The sequence below is a fragment of the Gobio gobio genome (assembly GCF_949357685.1).
Source record: "Gobio gobio genome assembly, chromosome: 13".
Classification (NCBI taxonomy): domain Eukaryota; kingdom Metazoa; phylum Chordata; class Actinopteri; order Cypriniformes; family Gobionidae; genus Gobio; species Gobio gobio.
In genome coordinates this window covers 28,910,721-28,924,651 of record NC_137106.1, presented here as the reverse complement: position 1 = coordinate 28,924,651, position 13,931 = coordinate 28,910,721, and positions in this window count along the sequence as shown.

Sequence of the window (13,931 nt, the reverse complement as noted above, 5' to 3'; positions counted from 1 at the left end):
GAATGGCCTACACGGGTTTTTAAAAAGACACAAGGATTCTATCCCCCAACACACACATTGTTCTGAAACTAGTTGGTTTGGCTCCAAACTCTCTCAGCAAGCACGCTGAGCAAGATCTCATAAGATAAGAATAGAACAAGAAAACAAGGTGAAGTTGTAGTTGCCTCTCTTCATGATTTTTCTATTAGGCTACGTACACTTTCAGCTTCACACAATTGCACGCTTTATCACATAACACACCATATCAATGTAATAACTGCTCTGAACTTGAGTTTAGCCTCCCGGAATTGACATCTCTGGTTCTGTTATTTTTCACCCACCATGCATTGTTCTTTTAGTAAATCATTTAACCCTTCACACGCCAGAACTCTGTGACCATCCTGCCCCCCTTTGTGTTTGAAGGTGGATAATTACACTAATCACTTCAATACCTGAGCAAACTGACTAACAATGATTCATTATTATTCACATTATCTCACACCTGTGTTTGTTTGGCTGATATATCCTATGAGCATTTCATCTATTGCTAGATTAAATTAGCATTTTGTATTTGTATAAAACAATTTTATAAATTATGTCGAAGGTCCCTGAAGATGCTCCAAGGGGTCAGTGGAGGAATATATATAAAAACATAAATACATTTTTAATGCCGTTTCTTTTTAGTAGTGATTGTCCTGGGGTCTGTAAAGGTTGAAAACCCCTATGTGATTCCCAATTATTTATCCCATACATAAAATTGTGTATATATATAATCGGATATGTTAAATACGTGTCACAATTACAATTTTGCCATTAAATTAATAGGAGGAATCTGCTTACAGAAATAAAGGAATCATTCTTGGTATATATTAAATAATAATAATATAATAATAATAATAATAATATATACATAACAAATGAGAGTATAAATATTAAAATATTATATAAATATTTATAATATTATATAAATATTTAATATATAGGTCACACCCATATATTATGCATAAGTATATATATATATATATGTGTGTGTGTGTGTGTATCAAGCTTAGCATTAGTTCTGGCAGGTCACGTTAGTCAAGCTCGCATCAGCTGATCCATGTCTACCTATGGGAATACGACACCTATCACTGCATTCCTATATATATATATATATATATATATATATATATATATTATGATTCATTCAGTATTATCAGCAGCTATCGCATTGCTCAGGAGCGAATTACCCTCCTCCATCCCCAGCTCCAGCCAGGACTGGGCTTTCTAATATTCATCTTGAATCAGACTCATTTCTTCAATTATGTTGTACATTTAATTATTGTCATTAAGAAATTAATGATATTGCAATACTTTGGTTTTGTTCTGTATATAAACAATAACTTTTATGTTAGATGCAATTAATTGTGATTCATCAATTTGACCACCAATATATATATATATAATCCCTGTATTTTGAATTGCACATTGCATTGTGTTGTTTTAGGATTAAATGAAATGTCCGTAAACGTATTGGAAAATGTCCTGGCAGAAAATTACCATTAACCTTTTTTTACTGATTCTTTATTTATTTATTTATTTACAGTGTAGAAGATACTTTTGTTTTGATACTTATTGGAGTTATATATATAGTAGTTTTCCGTTTTAGAAAACTTGCTTAAATTTGAGTTAATAGTTTGTATTTTGTATACAACAACAGCTTTAGGATGATGGAGTTGGAAAGAAAGACTTGGCTGACATTATAGTCAGTCCCATGTGCATATTGTTCCACCTCTGACCTTATGAAAATGGCAAATACAATTCAGGCATAACTGTTGTGCTCCATTACACTCATGACCTCTGTCCCGAACTCTTGTCATCAACACAGGATGGGATGCAGGTCCATATGTGTTAAACATTTGTTAAATAGATCTGGAAGAGGGTGACTGCTTCTATATCTATGAGTTTCCAGATGTCACAGAACACTAAATAACCAAAGTGTACATTTAAAAGACAGAAAAGAGAGTCTTATGTCTCAAGTTAGGCACATCTGGACAGTTTCCCATGAGGATCTTGCATAACCGCTGGGCTGTTTATTCTTGAGACACACACACACACACACACACACACACACACACACACACACACACACACACACACACACACACACACACACACACACACACACACACACACACACACACACTGTTGACTCTAGTTTTCCCATTCAGCTCTGGTAAATTCAGATGATCTGTTCTTGACATGGTTTTAATGTCATCATGACATCTCATGACTGCAATTAAGCTCTGTTCGAACTGAAAATGACACTTTCTAATGTTTTTTTTTTTTGCAGCAGCAGTCCAATAATTCAAGTCTACAAATCTTTGCAATTTAGTCTGAGGTGTTTTATTTAGTGCTGTTTTGGCAGGTATTTAGAGGTTATTTGTATTGGTGATGTCATAATCAATGTAGTTTTTTGTTTTGTTGAAGCTGTTGTGGTTGACTGTGGTGATGCTGTGCACATAGCACTCTGTAACACACTTAAAGGGTTAGTTCACCCAAAAATGAAAATAATGTAATTAATTACTCACCCTTATGCCGTTCCACACCCGTAAGACCTTCGTTCATCTTCAGAACACAAATGAAGATATTTTTGTTGAAATCTGAAGGCTCAATGAGGCTGCAATGAAATGTAGTACACTCTCAAGATCCATTAATGTACTAAAAATATATTTAAATCAGTCCATGTGAGTACAGTGGTTCAATATTAATATTATAAAGCGACGAGAATATTTTTTGCGTGCCAAAAAAAACCTAAATAAGGACTTGTATAGTGATAACCGTTTTCAAACAGCTGCTTCATGAAGCTTCGGAGCGTATCGAATCAGTGGTTCGTAGCGCCAAAGTCACGTGATTTCGGTGATTTCAGCAGTTTGGCGGTTTGACACGCGATCCAAATCATGAATCGACTCACTGATTCGATACGCTCTTAAGCTTCATGAAGCAGTGTTTTGAAATCGGTTATCACTACAAGTCGTTATTTAGTTTTTTTGGCGCACAAAAAATATTCTCGTCGCTTTATAATATTAATATTGAACCACTGTACTCACACGAACTGATTTAAATATGTTTTTAGTACATTAATGGATCTTGAGAGTGTAAATTTCATTGCTGTCTATGCAGGCCTCACTGAGCACTCGGATTTCAACAAAAATATCTTAATTTGTGTTCCGAAGATTAACAGAGGTCTTACGTGTGTGGAACGGCATGAAGGTGAGTAATACATTACATTATTTTCATTTTTGGGTGAACTAACCCTTTACAGAAAAGCCATGGTACACTCTAAAAAAATGGTGCTATATGGCACTAAAAGTGGTTCTTGGCTCGTAATCATAGGGGAACCTCTATGATTTAAGTGCTGTATAGCACCAATCTTGGTGCTTCAGTGGTTCTTCACCGGTTCTTTGGCTGAGGTGCTATATAGAACATGTTAGGTATGTCTATAAAGCACCAAAAGTGGTTCCCCTATGATTACGACCAAGAACAACTTTTAGTGCCATATAGCACCATTTCTTTGGAGTGTAGTGTAGGAACCACACTGTATTGCTGAACTGAATATTATGTGTGCATGCTGCATACAATAGCCTGCAGTGAGCTTCTGCAGCGTCTTTCCCTTTACAATCCGCTCTCACCTCCGCCTACACTCTCTTCATACAGCCTGACTCACAGTTCTTACGTGTATCTGAGAGACAAAACAATGGAGAGAAAAATTTGAAAGAAAAATGAATGTATAAATCTGTGTAGGTTTGCATGCGAGTAAGAAAAAGCAAGACAATAATGCCTTGTCCTCGTCAAGTATTTTTCATTTAAAATTCACATGTAAAAAAAAAAAAAAAAATGCTGACCTGAGATCAGCTCCCACTGCTTCCTGAATTGTTTTTATTGGGACATAAAACAGGGCCTTCTGTCAGCATGGAGTCATGCTGTTCTCTGGTGGATGTTTGTTGAACTACAGATAAAAAAGAGAATGTTGATATCTTAGAGCTATTGGACAAACTTAAAGGGGTATTTCACAAAAAAAAAATGAAAATTCTCTTTTCCAAACCTGTATGACTTTCTTCTGTGGAACACAATGAATGAATAAATGAATGTATGTACACTGCCGTTCAAAAGTTTTTTATTGGTAAGATTTTTAGAAGAAGTCTCTTATGCTCACCAAGGCTGCATTAATAAAAAAAAATGTTTTTTACCATCATTACTCCAGTCTTCAGTGTCACATCCTTCAGAAATCATTCTGATATGCTGATTTGATGCTCAAGAAACATTTATGATATTAGTTTCAATGTTGAACAAAAGGACAGCATTTATTTTAAATATAATATTTTGTAACATTATAAATGTCTTTACTTAGCTAGTCTTTACTGTCACTTTTGATCAATTTAATGCATGCATGCTGAATAAATGTATTCATTTATTTTAAGTTATTAAGTTACAATGTTGCAAAAGCTTTCTATTTCAGATAAATACTGTTCTTTTGAACTTTCTAGTCATCAAAAAAAAAAAAAAAAAACACAACTGTTTTCAACATTGATAATAATCATAAATGTTTCTTGAGCACCAAATCAGCATATTTGAATTTCCGAAGGATCATGTGATGCTGAAGACTGGAGTGATGATGCTAAAAATTCAGCTTTGCATCACAGAAATAAATTATATGTTAAAATATATTCAAATAGAAAACTGTTATTTTAAATTTTAATAATATTTCACAAAATTAGTTTTTTTTTTCATAGTTTTAATAAAATAAATGCAGCCTTGGTGAGCATAGAGACTTTCTAAAAACATAAAAAATCTTACTGATCTTTTTTTAGAATTATATACTGTAATAATGTTGATGTTTTACATAAAGTTCTTATAACGAGAAAATCTAGCTTTTTAAATGGGAACTTCTTGAGTTGGCTTAGAATTTGAGTGGTGGTTTCTGGTATCGAAGATAATCAATAGTAGAAGTTTGGTAGATTCACCGTCACTGACAAAAAAAAAAATATATATATATTATCGTAAAAAGACCATGACCAAAACGTAATGTGGTTTCTGGGTCTGGAAAGGCTGAAACACCATGTCTAAGATAATCAATAGTAGAAATTTGGTAGATTCACTGTAAAAAGACCATGACCAAAACGTAATATGCATGGAACTCATGTTTGAGACACTAGATGGCAGTAGAGATTTAATCAATGACGTGTGAGGCTGTTATCATCACTCGAGTGTTACATCTTCTAATGAACACTATTAATTAAACTAGTCTGAATGCATGCTTATTAATATAATCAGTTTGTGTATGCCACATTATTTCCATTTCAATGCTCAAACCTAAAACCAGGGAATAATTAGATGTGTAATGTTTTAAAGATAATCACTTAGAGTGGTGTGAGAGGTCAGCCTGTTCAATTACCTCAAGCCCCAGCAGCCGCTGGCCTGCTTTTGAATCATCTGAACCCTGAAACCAACAAATGAAAGGAGGACACCACCCGGGGCATCAAATCAACCGCTCTCGCTCTTGCTCTTTGAGTCCTGTAACTGTTGGGAGTTACCTGAATAATGTTAGTTAGAGCATACAATATTTCCTCTCACACACACACGCACGCGTTGGGTTTCCATGTTTTATGGGGACTTTCCGAAATTTTTAGAAATTATGATTTTTATATGTACAAACTATGAATTATATCCCTCAACCCTACCCATTACTGAAAACTTTCTGCATTTTTACATTTTCCAAAAAATACATAATTTAGTATGATTTATAAGCTGTTTTCTTCAAGGGGACCACAAAATGTTTGTTGATTGTCAAAGATTGTCATACATGCACACACTACCCCTATCCTACCATTCCAAGAAACCATTTAACATATTTTCACATTCATTAAGTCATAATTCAGCATAATGCAGATTTTTACTATCCTTGTGGTTACATTTGGCCCCCACAATGCAGTCAAAACCCACACACACACAATCATATTAACATTACCCCATTTTGTAACCTATCAAATGCTGTGTGTGTGTGCATACCTTTAAGCATGTATTTGTGTGTCTGTGCTCATATCTCATAATAATTCAAGGCCGCTCTCCAACACAAGAACAAAAAGAATAAAACATCCTCCATCCACAGCCATCTATTCTATCTCACCCGATTTCCGTTCAGATTGATGTGACAGATGCCCTCCGATTGCTTGGAGGGATTATTTACACCGTCCTTTTCAACTCCAACTCTAAATGTGTTTCCCTTGCCTATGATACTTTGACACATACAAATAAATAGAGAGGGGTCAGAGGTCAAGGCTTGAGATTTGTCGACCTATCCACCTCAGCTTTTCTTTACAATAAATGATAGTTAATCGACTACAACTCATGTTATAATGCTGTGTTCCAGAAACGTTCTGGACGAGGACATTTTGCCATCTCCAACTTGAAATTAATGACTGGAATGGCACAATAACTATAGCAATAAAGTTTTAATGATTGTTCTAATTCTATGAGTATAGGTAAGTCCACACCCGTTATAATGCTAACGAACAACACTAGCTTTTTTTCTATCTGATGAACGATAAAAACATTGACAGCCAATAAGAATCCTCCCAGCTTGAGAGTTTGAGCATTTAAATCAGCAGACGAAATAACTGCAGCAGAATTGATTTAAACACTAATTTAAATATTGTTATCAACAGTTATCATACTTGATGTAAATGGGCCTTAAAGTGCAACAGAAGTTGAGATAGTCATGCTGGACTTTGTGCTTTTTTGTAACTTTGCAGATTGCTTACATGCACAAGCAGGAAAAAAGCATAATAGCATAATAGCTTCCATTTAATTAGGCAATTGCATAATGACTGTTACTTGTATTGTAGTTTTGTCTGTTGATTACATTTTGGCATTAATAAAGTTGCCATAGAAACGCATAATTCAGAATCTGAACAGATGAACAGCTCAGAATGGAACATTGTGTGTTGCCATCTATTAATTCTGGCAATTACGATATGGCATGAGTTTATAACAGTTGAATGAGTTGAATGCAGCATACATTTATAACATGTATATCGTGGTTTTTTTTGACAGCTATTTTTTTTAGACATATGCAAGCATTTTGTCTTTATGATTTTTGGTTTTGATATTGAATAACAACACATGTTCTTGTTGAGTTATTGCACCAATTTGGTGTACGTGTGTCTATGACACGTGATCAGCGCTGGCTAGTAACCCAGATTACGTTAGATTCCAAAAATTTAAATGACATTTTAAAATACTAATTTATTACATTTGAAAGTAATCAGACTACAGTTACACTTTTATTGATTACATGTTATCCTCACAATGGCAGTTCCCTTTCAGTCGGTCACGTTCGACGTACGTCGGAACTGACCGACGAATTGGGATCTGATCTCAGAGACCAATCTACTTCGAGTGTATTAAAAACGAGCCAATGGAGATTGGCATGCGATCCACGCATTCCACGCACCGCCCCGCAGCGCGGGTATAAATAAGGAAGTGGAATGCTTGATCATTGCTTTTCTACTTCGGAGCCGAACAGTGAATGTTTCCTGTTTCTACGAAGAGTGTTTTTGACGAGTCTCGTGAGAGGATCTGCTTCCAGTGCGGGTGTGACAGCGCGTCAGCGAGTGCCGCTTCAGACGGAGATCAGCTGTTGGTTCGCTGGGCGTTTCCTATTTCTGAGTGCACACACAGGCTTGCACCTTTGTACTGTGTGGTGCCGCGGTCATCTCCCTGAGTGCTTCAGCACGTTAAAAGAGCAGTTTCCTTTCTAAAAGAGCAACACGGTTTGACCCTGCGTCTTTTTCAAGATGTCATTCAAACCGTGTGTTTCTGGATGCGGTCGATATCTGTCCCCAGCTGACGGTCACGTTCGTTGTCTCACGTGTTTGGGCGTTCAGCACGCTGAGGCTGCGTTCGTGAATGACTCATGTTCCCATTGCGGGAACATGACCATCGCAGTTTTACGGTCCAGACTCCATTACCTCGAAAGAGGCGGAGCACCATTGCGCATCCCCCGATCTAGTGGTCCTCCCGCTGCAAAGCAGAGGGCTGCTACTTTGGCTGATGGCCTTGGTGGGGACCTGAGGGTTACTGTGAGGGCTTCCCCGACGGGTCAAACGGCTCCTCGGGCCCCTCCCCCCTCCGCTGCGCCGGTGGAGCTTCCAGAAGAGCGCGCTGGCCTCCCCCGGGAGGTCCCAGGCGTTTCTTTTGGGGCTCCGGCTGAGGACATGCTGTCGATTGCAGCATCGGGGGACGAGCTAATGGGCTCTGAGGATGAAGATTCGGCTGCGCTGCCCCCTTCGGGTGTGACAGCGTTGCCCGAGTCCGACCCAGAGCTTACGGCTATGCTTTCCCGGGCCGCCGCGAGTGTCGGGCTCGAGTGGAACCCTCCACCGTGTCCCGAACCCTCGCGGTTGGACGATTGGTTTCTCGGGACGGCCCGTGCTGGTTCTCAGCGCCCCGCCCCGGTTCCTTTCTTCCCGGAAGTGCATCAGGAGATCACGAAATCGTGGGTAGCGCCTTACAACGCTCGCTCACGGTCGACTGACTCCTCCGTCCTCACTACTCTCGATGGTGGTGCGGCTAAGGGCTACGTGGGAATCCCCTCAGTCGAGCGGTCTGTGGCGATGCAACTGTGTCCCAAGACCGCTGCGGACTGGCGGGGTGCCCCGCGTCTCCCCTCCCGGGCGTGTAAGTTCTCGTCCGGTCTCACGGGCAGGGCTTACACCGCCTGCGGGGAAGCCGCATCATCTCTGCATGCTATGGCGCTCCTGCAGGTCCACCAGGCCAAGGCGCTAAAGCAATTGCACGAGGGTAGTTCCGACCAGGGTGTTATGCAGGAACTGCGTGCGGCGACTGACCTCGCTCTCCGGGCGACGAAAGTCACTGCACGCTCCCTGGGTCGGGCGATGTCCACACTAGTGGTCCAGGAACGCCACCTGTGGCTGAACCTGGCAGACATGCGTGATTCCGACAAGGTCCGGTTTCTCAACGCCCCTGTCTGTCAGGCCGGCCTCTTCGGCGACGCCATCGAGAGCTTCGCCCAGCAGTTCTCGGTGGCCCAGAAGCAGACGGAGGCCATCAAAAACATCCTGCCCCGACGACCCGCTGCTGCCTCCACCCAGTCGTCGTCGGCAGCACCTCCGCCTGCTCGTCGCCGAGGGCGTCCCCCTGCGTCCGCCTCCGCCCCTGCGAAACCCAAGCAGCAGCCTCCACCGGGAAAGCAGGGTGCCGGACGTAAGGGAGGCGCCCAACCCGCTCAGGGCTCCGCTAAACCAGCCGGCAAGCGCAAGGGGAAGCGGCCCTGAGACGGGCAGCCCAGGGAAGACGGGAGCTGCTCTGAGGGAGATGATGTCCGCATCTTTCTCCCACCCCCCGGAGGAGGACCGGGGGGCCCCGACTGGTGTTACATCTCTGCCGCTGGCTCTCCGGAGTCCAGCGGCACCCACATTCTCAATAAAAGAGCAGTTTCTATTTTCCCTGGGCCCCAAGAGGGCCAGGTTGGCAGTGCGCGACGCCCCCGGGCCTTGCCACTCCTTTCCTCCCCTCTCCCCCTCGCCAGGGGGCAGCAGTGTGGGCACCGAGAACGCCCCCGGGCCTTCTCACCCACACTCTGCCCCGCCCTGGAATATTCGGACAACACTCCGGGCCGCCTCCGGGCCTCCCGAGTCGGGTCCGTCCATTCCACTTCGCTGCCCCACCCCGGGTACGTCTGTGGTGCCGTTGGTCCCGCTTGTACGGTCTCTGGGGGCTTGGCTTCAGCTCCCCAGGCCGTCTCGCTGGCTCATCCGTACCATCAGACTCGGCTACGCGATTCAGTTCGCTCGCCGGCCTCCCAAGTACAAGGGCATCCTCTTCACCTCAGTGCGGAGCAGCGATGCCCAGGTCTTGCGGTCAGAGATCGATGTCCTGCTGGCGAAGGACGCGATCGAGCCGGTTCCTCCAGCCGATATGAAGGCGGGGTTCTACAGCCCCTACTTCATTGTACCCAAGAAAGGGGGTGGGTTACGGCCAATCTTGGACCTGCGTATCCTGAATCGGGCCCTGCACAAGCTCCCGTTCCGGATGCTAACGCAGAAACGCATTTTCGAATGCATCCGTCCCCAAGATTGGTTTGCAGCGATCGACCTGAAGGACGCATACTTTCATGTCTCTATCCTTCCTCGACACAGACCGTTCCTACGTTTTGCGTTCGAGGGGAAGGCATATCAGTACAAAGTCTTGCCCTTCGGGCTGTCCCTGTCGCCTCGCGTCTTCACGAAAGTCGCAGAGGCAGCCATTGTTCCGCTCAGAGAACGCGGCGTTCGCGTCCTCAACTATCTCGACGACTGGCTTATACTCGCCCAGTCTCGGGAGCAGTTGTGCGAACACAGGGACATGGTGCTCAGTCACCTCAGCCTGTTGGGCCTTCGGGTCAACCGAGAGAAGAGCAAACTCTGTCCCGCACAGAGGATCTCTTATCTCGGTATGGAGCTGGATTCGGTCAGCCAGACTGCGCGCCTCACGGAAGAGCGGGTCCGGTCAGTGTTGAACTGCTTGAATTCGTTCAAGAACAGGACGGCGGTCCCACTGAAATTTTTTCAGAGGCTCCTGGGGCATATGGCATCTGCAGCCGCGGTAACGCCGCTCGGATTGCTTCATATGAGACCGCTTCAACACTGGCTCCATGGCCGAGTCCCGAGGTGGGCGTGGCAGAGCGGCCAGTACCGGGTCCCAGTGACTCCTTACTGCCGCCAAACTTTCAGCCCATGGTCCGACGCTTCGTTTCTCCGGGCCGGGGTGCCCTTAGAACAAGTGTCCAGGCATGCTGTGCTCTTCACGGATGCCTCCTCCACGGGCTGGGGGGCCACGTACAACGGGCATGCAGTTTCAGGTCTGTGGACGGGACCTCAATTGCATTGGCATATCAATTGCCTCGAGTTGTTAGCGGTACACTTGGCACTGCGCCGCCTCAAGGGGCCGCTACGTGGCAAGCATGTACTGGTCCGTACGGACAACATTGCGGCCGTTGCGTACATCAACCGTCAGGGTGGTCTACGCTCCCGTTGCATGTTCCAACTCGCCCGCCACCTCCTCCTTTGGAGTCAGAAGCATCTGAGGTCGCTTCGTGCCATTCACATCCCAGGTGCGCTGAACCAGACAGCCGACGAGCTCTCTCGCCAGTCGACACCTCCGGGGGAGTGGCGACTCCATCCCCAGGCGGTCCAGCTGATATGGGACCTCTTCGGAGCCGCACAGGTAGACCTGTTTGCCTCTCCGGACTCGACCCATTGCCAGTGGTACTATTCCCTGTCCGGGGGCACCCTCGGCACGGATGCACTGGCGCACAGCTGGCCCCGGGACCTGCGCAAATATGCGTTTCCCCCAGTGAGCCTTCTTGCACAGACCCTGTGCAAGGTCAGGGAGGACGAGGAGCAGGTCTTGTTAGTTGCGCCCTACTGGCCCAACCGGACCTGGTTCCCAGAACTAACTCTCCTCGCGACAGCCCCTCCTTGGCCGATCCCCCTGAGGAGGGACCTTCTTTCTCAGGGACGGGGCACTCTATGGCACCCGCGTCCAGACCTCTGGAAACTCCATGTCTGGTCCCTGGACGGGACGCGGAGGTTCTAGGTGGTCTACCACAGGCAGTGGTAGACACCATCTCTTCTGCTAGAGCCCCCTCTACGAGGCGCCTCTACGCTTTGAAGTGGAACCTGTTCGTTGAATGGTGCTCTTCCCACCGGGAAGACCCCCGAAGGTGTTCGATTAGTGTCGTGCTTTCTTTCCTGCAAGATGGGCTGGAGCGAAGGCTGTCTCCCTCCACCCTCAAAGTGTACGTCGCAGCAATAGCGGCGTATCACGACGCAGTCGAAGGTAAGTCCGTAGGAAAGCACGACTTAATCGTCAGGTTCCTCAGAGGTGCGAGGAGGCTAAATCCTCCTCGTCCAAACTCGTTACCCTCTTGGGACTTAGCTCTAGTGCTCAGAGCACTTCAGAGCCCTCCCTTTGAGCCTTTGCAGTCTGTGGAGCTTAAAATCCTGTCAATGAAGACAGTGCTTCTGACGGCATTGGCCTCCATCAAGAGGGTAGGGGACCTGCATGCACTTTCGGTCAACGAATCGTGCCTAGAATTCGGGCCGGCCAACTCTCACGTTGTCCTGAGACCCCGGCCTGGATACGTGCCCAAGGTTCCTACCACTCCCTTCCGGGACCAGGTAGTGAACCTGCAAGCGCTGCCTTCGGAGGAGGCAGACCCAGCCCAGGCTTTGTTATGTCCCGTCCGCGCTCTCCGCGCTTACGTCGACCGGACTCAAAGCTTTCGGACCTCAGAGCAACTCTTCGTCTGTTACGGAGGCCAGCAGAAGGGAAAGGCTGTCTCCAAGCAGAGGTTGGCCCACTGGATAGTGGATGCTATCGTCTTGGCTTACCAGTCCCAAGACGTGCCTTGCCCGTTCGGGTTGCGAGCTCACTCAACAAGGAGTGTTGCTTCTTCCTGGGCGCTGGCTCAAGGCGCCTCGCTGACAGATATATGTAGAGCTGCGGGCTGGGCGACACCTAACACGTTCGCTAGATTCTATAGCCTCCGTGTAGAGCCGGTATCTTCCCGCATCCTCGCCCCCAGTGGCCAGTAGCGCTAAGTGCCCGTTCTAAGTGTCGGCTTGCAACGCCACTCCCGCCCTTTGGGCCGGATACGTGCGTCTATTTTTCTCCAGTTGTGTTCCCCGGAAACGGCTAACCCTGTCGAGCTCCTCCGTCACCCCTGCGGTGCCAGACGTTGCGGCCGTCTGACGCCAGGCCTGCACCCGTATGCTTGTGAAACGTGTGTGTAGGCTGGGTTCCATATGTAGCGGTCCCCTCACGGCTACCCCATATGTGTATTCTTCCACGGTACCAGCTACCCTACTCGGCTAGCCCCGTGTCTTTCCCTTGACAGAGCCCGCTCTGTCGTCTCTGGGCGTGTTCTTTCCCCCCTGGGACCAGGCTGGAACCACCCCAGAGACTGCCATATGTTGCACTACCCTGCCAGGTTAGTCCTTATGTGTATTCTGCCACCTAGCCTTCTACTGAAGGACGTGGCTCCGCAGCGTACCATCTCCCGAGACGGGCACGCTTTCCCAGCGTTATCCAATAGTCACACTGAGTGGGTCTTGCAGAAACAGCAGTGACTGACCTCCCTGCTTGGAGCCCTGACTTCCGTACCATCTAAGACGGTCCAGTGCGCTCAAGCAGGACGCTGGAAGGGCCAGCGCCCTGGCGTTTTGGTAGGGATCCCAATTCGTCGGTCAGTTCCGACGTACGTCGAACGTGACCGACTGAAAGGGAACGTCTCGGTTACGTATGTAACCCTCGTTCCCTGAAGGAGGGAACGGAGACGTACGTCCCGTCGCCAGGTGCTGTGCTTCCGCTAGGGGGCCGAGTCACTAGTTCGGCTCCTCAGCAGAAAAAAGCAATGATCAAGCATTCCACTTCCTTATTTATACCCGCGCTGCGGGGCGGTGCGTGGAATGCGTGGATCGCATGCCAATCTCCATTGGCTCGTTTTTAATACACTCGAAGTAGATTGGTCTCTGAGATCAGATCCCAATTCGTCGGTCAGTTCCGACGTACGTCTCCGTTCCCTCCTTCAGGGAACGAGGGTTACATACGTAACCGAGACGTTAACTAGTCATCCTTCTTTTTTTATCTTTTAAAAGTTCCTTTCTAAAAAAAAAAAAGCCTACACTGTAAAACATGATTGTTGGCCTAACTTAAAAAAGTAAGTTACCTGGTTTCCTTAAAATGTTGAGTTCATTGAAATTAAAAAATGCAGTTAATACAATGAAGGAGATCGGTTTATTCAACAGAAACGCAAAATATTATGTTATCTGAACCACATTAATTTAAAAAAAATTGTGATAGCAAATCTTGAAAATAATTGTTTACAGTAGTATACGTTCAGAAGGTCT